The 7879-nt window shown below is 40.8% G+C and overlaps 1 protein-coding gene across 4 annotated transcripts in view; it reads right to left on the bottom strand.

The window, feature by feature from the left end:
- The window catches only part of MTMR2 (myotubularin related protein 2), a 62639-nt gene that overhangs the window by 52691 nt on the left and 2069 nt on the right, over window positions 1-7879 (bottom strand). The window contains exon 1 of one of the 4 annotated variants that reach the window (XM_025197870.1): window positions 7063-7074. The exons of 2 other annotated variants lie outside the window; for them this stretch is intronic. The gene's annotated coding sequence lies outside the window, so the exon portion shown is untranslated. Of the gene's footprint in view, window positions 1-1475; window positions 1494-7062; window positions 7075-7879 lie in introns of those variants that run through there. One more of the 4 variants, XM_025197869.1, reaches the window with a different exon arrangement.

Below are 7879 nucleotides of genomic sequence, written 5' to 3'. Positions count from 1 at the left end.
CCTGGGGTGCAAGCAGCAGCGGGAACCACACCCCCAACAAGCCATGGGTCCATCCTGCGCCCCATCCCACCCCAGCTGGGCAGCACCTATCTCTGCTCCCTCCTTCACCGCAAGGGGCGCTGATCTTCCCCCACCCTCCATGCCCCTTCCCTCCCCCTCCCCTTCCAACACACCAGACTTATCAGATGGAGGCAGCAATCCATGGTGCCAACCTCATTGCCTGAGTGCTATGCTGTGGCTGCACACAGCATGGGCATTTATCGGCCAAATTATCAGCCCCATTGGGCTGATATCCGACACAGCAGTTTTCTTTATATCAGTACTGATCCAATGTTTTTACAACAAAACTAAAAGTGCAATATCAACCATTTAATCCTATGGATAGAATAATTAGTTCCATCTGAAGTTTTGGAGAGAGACCCAGTAATAAAATGATCTAAGACAATAAGTTAGGATACTAACATGCTAACTTAATCAATAAACAATTCAACTTAATAAATGTGCTGTACCCAGTTTAATTGCAACCCACTTTAGTTTCAAAATAACTTAGTTCTGGGAATTAATATACACTGAGGTAATGTCCTATTTAGGATATTAGCATAGTGCCATTTGTTCACATAATGCTTTGCAAATAATAAGCAGAGTCTCTGTCCCAGAAATAAAATAATTTCATGACCAAACCTGAAAAAAATCCCTCACTTAGGTCCAGTTTTCCTCCTCTGAACGCCTTGTCTACACACAAACTCACACTAATTTAGTTACAACAGTGCACCCTATATAGGCACACTTATACCATATTAGACATGGTTTATATCATATTTAGTTCAGTGCAACTGTGTTTGTAGACATGACTGGAATAAGGCTTCACAGAATCATACCTTTAGTTATAAATTAGTTCACTGGTACTGTAAAAGCCTTTGGCACCTAATACCACCTTTTCTAACCAGTCTGTCTTCTGTACAGACTCTCCTCATCATCAGTGTCAGCCTCCCGGTTAGAGCAATCAGCTAGGTATGGAACAATCATTATCAATACCACCGGTAGAGCTCTTAGATATGGCTTCTTGCATGGGAGTAGAGGAAGCCTAGATTTTCCAATGCTCTGTATCTTACATACACCAATATGATACATATGTTAAAAAAAAAAGTTACCAAATTTGCCCAGTAGAGTTTAATGCTCCTTTTGCACATGTAAATGACTACCCAAGGGACATGAGAGTGGAGAATCAAGCTTCAGAAGCTTGCCCTTTCTGGATAAAGTCAACAAGAGATAATTTACTCAACAATGTCACCACTTTAAATGAGGAAGTTACTAAGTACCAGATTTGAGCAATACTTGAATATGGCTACAAAACTCACATTGTAAAATTTTAACTTGAAGAATAATATTAAAAACAATTGAGATAATATAACAATTCTTTCAGTAGAAAGGATTTCACTCTTCATTTTTCTTACAAAACTATTCTGCCTTCTTACATTGTTTCCCCAGGGGATGCTTGCTTTGGGTCTGTCTTAGTATTCTTTAATGACTTGAAGGACAGAATTGAGCACATGCTTTAATAAACCTGTGGATGATGAGCTGGCAGGAATAGCAGACATTTTGGAAGATAGGATCAGGATTCAAAATGACCTTGACAAACTGGAAAAAAATGGTCTGAAATTCAATAAAAGACAAGAGCAAAGTACTGCCCTCAGGACAGAGCAATCACATGCAGATACAAAATGGGGAATAATTGGCTAGGCTGCATTACTGCAGAAAAAGACTTGGGGTTTACAGTGGGTTAAAAAGATTTAGGTTGGATATGAGCAGAGATCCGGGTTTTCAGTTTCCCATAAAAAACAGAAATAACAGCAGATTTTCCCTTTACCTGAGAAAAAGAAGGATTTCTTCATTTTAATGGAGAAACGTGGATGTTGCTCTGTTATTATAATGATTGAGGCACTGGTAGGCTTCCAAACTGCTTTAACATCGTAAATATATCAATAAAACACAATTGTGTTCAATTGATACCTATATGTAAAGCACTGTTTCATTTTAATCATGGATTTTGGGGGTTTTATCAGAAAATTTGCAATTTTTTATGAGAGAAAACCAGTATCCCTGGATATCAGGAAGAACTTTCTATGATGGAGGTTAAGGACTGAAACAGACTACAATGAAAGATGGAGAATCTCTGTCCTTGTTTAATCTTCACTTAACTTCCATATATTTGTCTGAGATAGTTTATGCAGGAATGTTTCTGCCAGGGGGTTGGACTAGACGATAGGAAAGCAGGGCTGGAAGGGATCTCACAAGGCCATCTAGTCCAGCCCCCTACTCAAGCCAGGATCATCCCTGACTAAACCATGCAAGCCAAGCATCTGTCTGATCTGCTTTTGAAAGTTTCCAAGGATGGAGACTCCACAAATTCTCTAGGTAGCTGATCAATGACCACTCTCAGTTAGAAAGTTCCTCCTAATCTCCGGCCTAAATTTTTCCTGCCACAGCTTTAGGTTGTTGCTCCTAGTCCTGTCCCTTACAGCCACAAAGAAAAGCTCATCTCCATCTTCTTTATAAAAGTCACTCTTCACGTATCTGAAGACTGTTATCAATCCCTCCCTCTCCCCTGTCCAACTTTTCTCTTCTCCAGACTAAACAGCCCTAGTTTTTTCTTGCCTCCCAAGGCCCCTAATTGTTTTTGCTGCCTTGCGCTGGACTCTTTCCAAACGGTCCATGTCTTTCTTGAAATGTGGGGCCCAAAACTGGACACAGAACTCCAGGTGAAACCTTACCAGTGCTGGATAGAGGAAAGAATCACTTCCCGAGACTCTCTGAGGTCCCTCCAGGCCTACTTTTCTATGACACTTTGATCAAACTTAACTCCAAACCACTAATGTTTGTCAATTTTTGTATGCTCAAGGTGGAGTTTCAGAGGTGCTCAGTACTGGCCTCTCTCTGCTCTCACCTAGGTCAATGGTAAAATTTTCAGCAACAGCAAGTGTGAAGTCAGAACAACAGCAAGTGTTTTTGATAAACCTTTCCTGAACATACAGCAAACAATACTCAAGACACACACTTATTATGTAGCCCTACAGAATACACGTTATAGGAATAGGACTGCATGTGTTTGGCTCAGTGCCTCTATACTCCTAATTAATTATTTGTACTAAACTGATATGAGACAAACAACTTACACTAAGTTAGCTCAAGACTTCCTCTCTCTTATCATGATCAGTCAGGTTTTAAGTTTCACTGCTCAGCAAACTAATTAACCTGTCCCTATCCACCATTTTAGCTAAACCATTGAAGTTAATCATCCAGAGTTCTCCCCTCTTGCCAATGAGAAACAAAAATGAAGTCATATGGTCTATACTCCCCAGAGAGAAAAGACAGTCTTGTGGCTAATACATAGTTCAGGAATGAGAAGGCCTGAGCTTTGCCACAGACTTCCTGTGTGATCTTGGGCAGATCATTTAACCTTTGTCATAGTTTCTATATCCTATCTTCTGCCTTTCTCCTCCCAAAATTAGACCACCATATAGGTGCTTTGATGGGGCAGAACCATGGGACCATTCAAAATCTGCCATCAGTCCAGAATATGGAAGACCATCTATTAGGGGGCATTTTCATGGGATGCACAAAATACTAGTGGTCCATGTGCTGCACTGGCTGCGTGGACTCCTGGGTGGAATACAAGGAGGACACTTTGACCTTCAAAGCCATGAGTAGAGCTAGGAGTTGGCACCCTGAGCAGAGTGGAAGTGCTGACCACCAGAGAGAATACTTCCCATTCTACTGCCATGGCACAGACTTCCTGGGGGCCACCAATCTGGTGTACCCTCTAAATTGGCAGCTGGGGCTGGTGCCCCACCTGCTCACCTCTAGTTAAGCTACTGCCTAGGCTACTGGACAAGCAGCTTCATCCTGCTGGTACTCCATCTGGAGATGCCTCTACCAGGAGAGAGTGTGCTTATGGCATACAATCCCTTTCCTTCACTGTCCAAACTCTTAAATTCTTAACCTTTGAGATGCACTGCAAAAACACTCTATATTTGCAAGTATGTGGGGAGATGGAGAAATAAGGTGATGAGGGAAGAATTTGCTGTGTGTGGAACATGAGTGATGTGGCTCGGGAATCTTTCAGAACTGAGCGATTCAGTGCAAGTGGTTCAGTGCAAGTGGTTTTGAAAACTTGCTGAGGGGTGACTGTAAGTTTGGGAATTCTGATGGTCAGATCTAGGCAGGGATATATGAATGGGACTAAACCAATTACTATCAGCTGAAGAGCTGTGTGCTTATTCTTACCCCATGGTGGAAGAAAGCCAACCCACAGACTCTTAGCCCTCAGTGAAAGATAGCTAAAATATCATAATGATAAAAGCCTGCATGGAGGCTATGGCTGTGAAGCTGCTGATGCACCACGGAGCCCTTTTACCTAGAGCTAATTAATTTATCTACTTGTATACTTAAATTGCTAATCCTTCACAATGTACCTCAGCCGCCTGACTATCCCCTAAAAACTAGACTGACCCTATACTGCAGTCCTAGAGCGCTACATACTTCCCAGTCTATTGCCATTGAGTGAGAACAGAGATGTCTGCAGGTCAAACAATTTTTTGGAAAAATTCCCTGAGATGTTTTGCTTGTTCATTTTTGTTCACTCAATTCCAACATGTCACCCTAAACACAAGAAGTTTTGGGATACAGAAAACATTGCTATATAAAACTTTGCTGCTCATCCTGGTCATTATATTTCACATTGACTAGCTATTTAAATTAATTTCTAATAATTAGCTTCAAATAATAAACTAATTTGTCCAGAGGATATAATCAGCAATGTTCCCTTCTAGTATCTGCCTTCATTATTAAGTTCTGAGCTACGTAGAGCAGTTATATGCAAGTGTTATGGGAATCAGAATGGGACCCAAACGCAATGGCTCAGCTGCAGAGAAGGTGCTCACTGCTGTTATTATTATTAGACTGCCATTGTTCTAACCTCCTCCTCCCACTAGAATAGCTCCGATGAGGCAACTGGCTAGCTGGTTTCCAAGTTTAGTAACACACAATCCCTGTTACAGAGTTCACAATCGATGAAAAGCAGCTGCATACAAGAGAAGCAATATAATCATACGTTAAACCAACCTAATCACATTATCCCCTAGTTGTACTTGCTTTTGGCCCAGTCTTCATTAGTTCACACTCTTGTAGAAGGCATTTGAAGGAGAAGAGGCTAATTCTGCATGGATATATATGGGAAGAAAGTAAAAATGTTGTTTTGGAAGCAGCAGACAATTTGGCAGCACAGGGATTAAAGAGCACTGTAACAAAGGAGAAGAACAGCTAAGGCGGCAAACAAGCTGTAGGAAATCACATTGTAAAGGATACGGAAGGTGAGGACAAGCTCCAGCTTGATGCAGCCCAATCAATTGTTTAAGCAGGAGTGAGTGCTCACCCCAGTATCAGGACTCCTGCTGCAGCAGGCAGTTTTGATCTTTGTACTGAAATAACCTGAACTTTTGATATTGCTCCACAGAAGAGGAGACAACCTAAGAGATTTTCAGAATGATTTTACTTCCAAGCAGGAACAGAGTCGAGTCAGGGGAGCATGCAGTGGTGCAGTTGCACCCCCTTTGATTCATGGCCCACCCAAGGCTTAAAACAAACTGCCTGGTAGTGGCAGCAGCATTTCTATTCAGGCAGCAGCGCGGGAGTCAACTGAGTCATGGCTCATTATAATCCACCTGATTCCTTTTAAATTCTTCATTCCACAGATGTTAACAACCCTCTCTCCTTCTTTAATAGTCTTAGTATTCCACTAACCAAGCCATTCTTTCTTCTGCAATGCTCCTGTGTGTTAGCTGCTCCTGGTAATGTAGCTCCTATTTCACAGCCCTGAAGACTGTTTTTAACTCTGCCTAAATCATTAACTCCAGTTTGAAAACATTAGCCCAGGTGTGAAAATAACTTTCAGCAAAACATTGGATGAACTGTTAAAATGCTCAAGAAAGCTTGATTTTCTTTTATGAGTCTGAAAGAGAGATGTACATTTACCTTTTAATGACTACAGGACTAAAGAAACAACATATTTTGATTATTTGTGCGTATCTTGTTTTGGTTTTTAACACACAGTATGTGATATAGCAAGGTAATGCATGTTCTAAAACTTACATTTGTTTTTGCTTCAATCTTAAACTGAACACTATAGCCCTAGGTCCCTAGCATATTAGTAAAGCTTCTAGTTTCTTTTTACCAGGAGACAAGCGTGCATTATATGTAATGATGTATCAGACCATCTGCACCCCCCTTTTCAAAATCCTATTCATGCCCACACTTCCAAGAGTTGTCTCGCAGCCCAAGTATACAACATGAACTTTCCTGGCAGGTTTTATGATCCTGTAAAACAGTAAGGGAAGCACTTTTTACAAGTTGTACATGAAACTCTGTGACAACATTTCAGGGGTGTACTTGGTAGCCGTGTTGGTCTGAGATAAGAAGACGTACAAAAAACTAGAACTCTTTGGTTCCAAAATGGTACCAATGTGGCTACCAAGTACACCCCTGAAACATGGAAGATATCGAATTTTAGCTGATTTTAGATTTTAAACTTCACTTCAGAACAAGAAAGATTTTTTACCTCCCTGCCTGCCATCTGATACCTCCAGGGAAGGAATTCGACCTGATCTACACATCAAAAAGCTACTCAGCACAGTTCACAAAGACATCCTCATGGGCCCAGAGGGACAGCCTTCCATCTTCAGCTCCCTCTGTGCAAAAATGAAGTTTATTTCCTACCTATGGGGACTTTTTACTATCTTGTACCATCTATACTTTTCCCAGAGCCTGATAAAGGGACTTTGATCCTGAAAGCTTGCAGAAAAGGAAAATTTTCTTGCGATTTCCCAGTTGGTCTAATAAAAGATAGCACTTTGGAAACGAGAGTTCTAGTTTTTTGTATGCGACTACATTTGACACACTTTAGAATAAATCGTAACACTATTAGTCATAAATCATAACACTGAGGGAATGTACAAAGCCAAAACAACCATCAGAATCTGTGATTACTAAGAAATATCATTTCCTAACCTGCATCTTAGAGGGTCCCACCTCCTGAACAACAGAACAGGAAGATGTAGGTCTTATAGAATGAGAGCCTCAACCAGTCTGGCTGAGCTAGAGACTGGGTTAATGTTTCTCAAAGCTGTAAATGTTTCTCAATTATCCAAAACTACTTTTTTTTTCTGTGACATTTGTTCAAGCTCTGAAGGTCAAGAATGACACATCTTCAATTCTCTTAGAAATATAAGGGATTAGCAAGAAGTGTCAAACACAAGTGCCTAGTTATTCTCTTAAATTCTTACTTAGACACCTAACTATAAGTGTGACCTGTTTCTCAGAGGTTGTGAACACTGACAATTATCAGCAGACGCCGCAAGGCTTGTAGATGCACAGAACTTCTGAAAAAATCAAACTAGTGTTATTTTGGATGCCTGAATACAGCCACTTGGAGACTAATTGGTGGTACTGAAGTATGCAAATCTCAACAAGTCCTATTCCCAGGAGCAAAACAAGTAAAACTACTTCATTTAATACCGGGCTGATTCTCCAGCAACTTGCCTATGAATATTCCTTTCCTCTTGCTGAAACAAGCAGCTGGATTTTGCTTGCAAAGGTTTGAGATGCTCAAACACTAACTGGCATGAGACACCTGCACCATTTTTGAGGTATCAAATTGTGCATTTTGCTTGTATAGCCACTAAACTGATAGGGTAGAAGAGGCAATAAAATGTACCATTCTGCTGTTTCAACTACAGAGATTAACAATGGGAGTAGCACTGCAAAGTATCATTTAGAGAAACCGGAAGAGAGGAAATGGAAAAGTTTCTCATTATGTGCACACTCT

The sequence above is a fragment of the Alligator sinensis genome, unplaced genomic scaffold (genome assembly GCF_000455745.1).
Source record: "Alligator sinensis unplaced genomic scaffold, ASM45574v1 scaffold116_1, whole genome shotgun sequence".
In the NCBI taxonomy this organism is placed as follows: Eukaryota; Metazoa; Chordata; order Crocodylia; family Alligatoridae; genus Alligator; species Alligator sinensis.
This window is presented reverse-complemented; position numbering and strand designations above follow the sequence as displayed.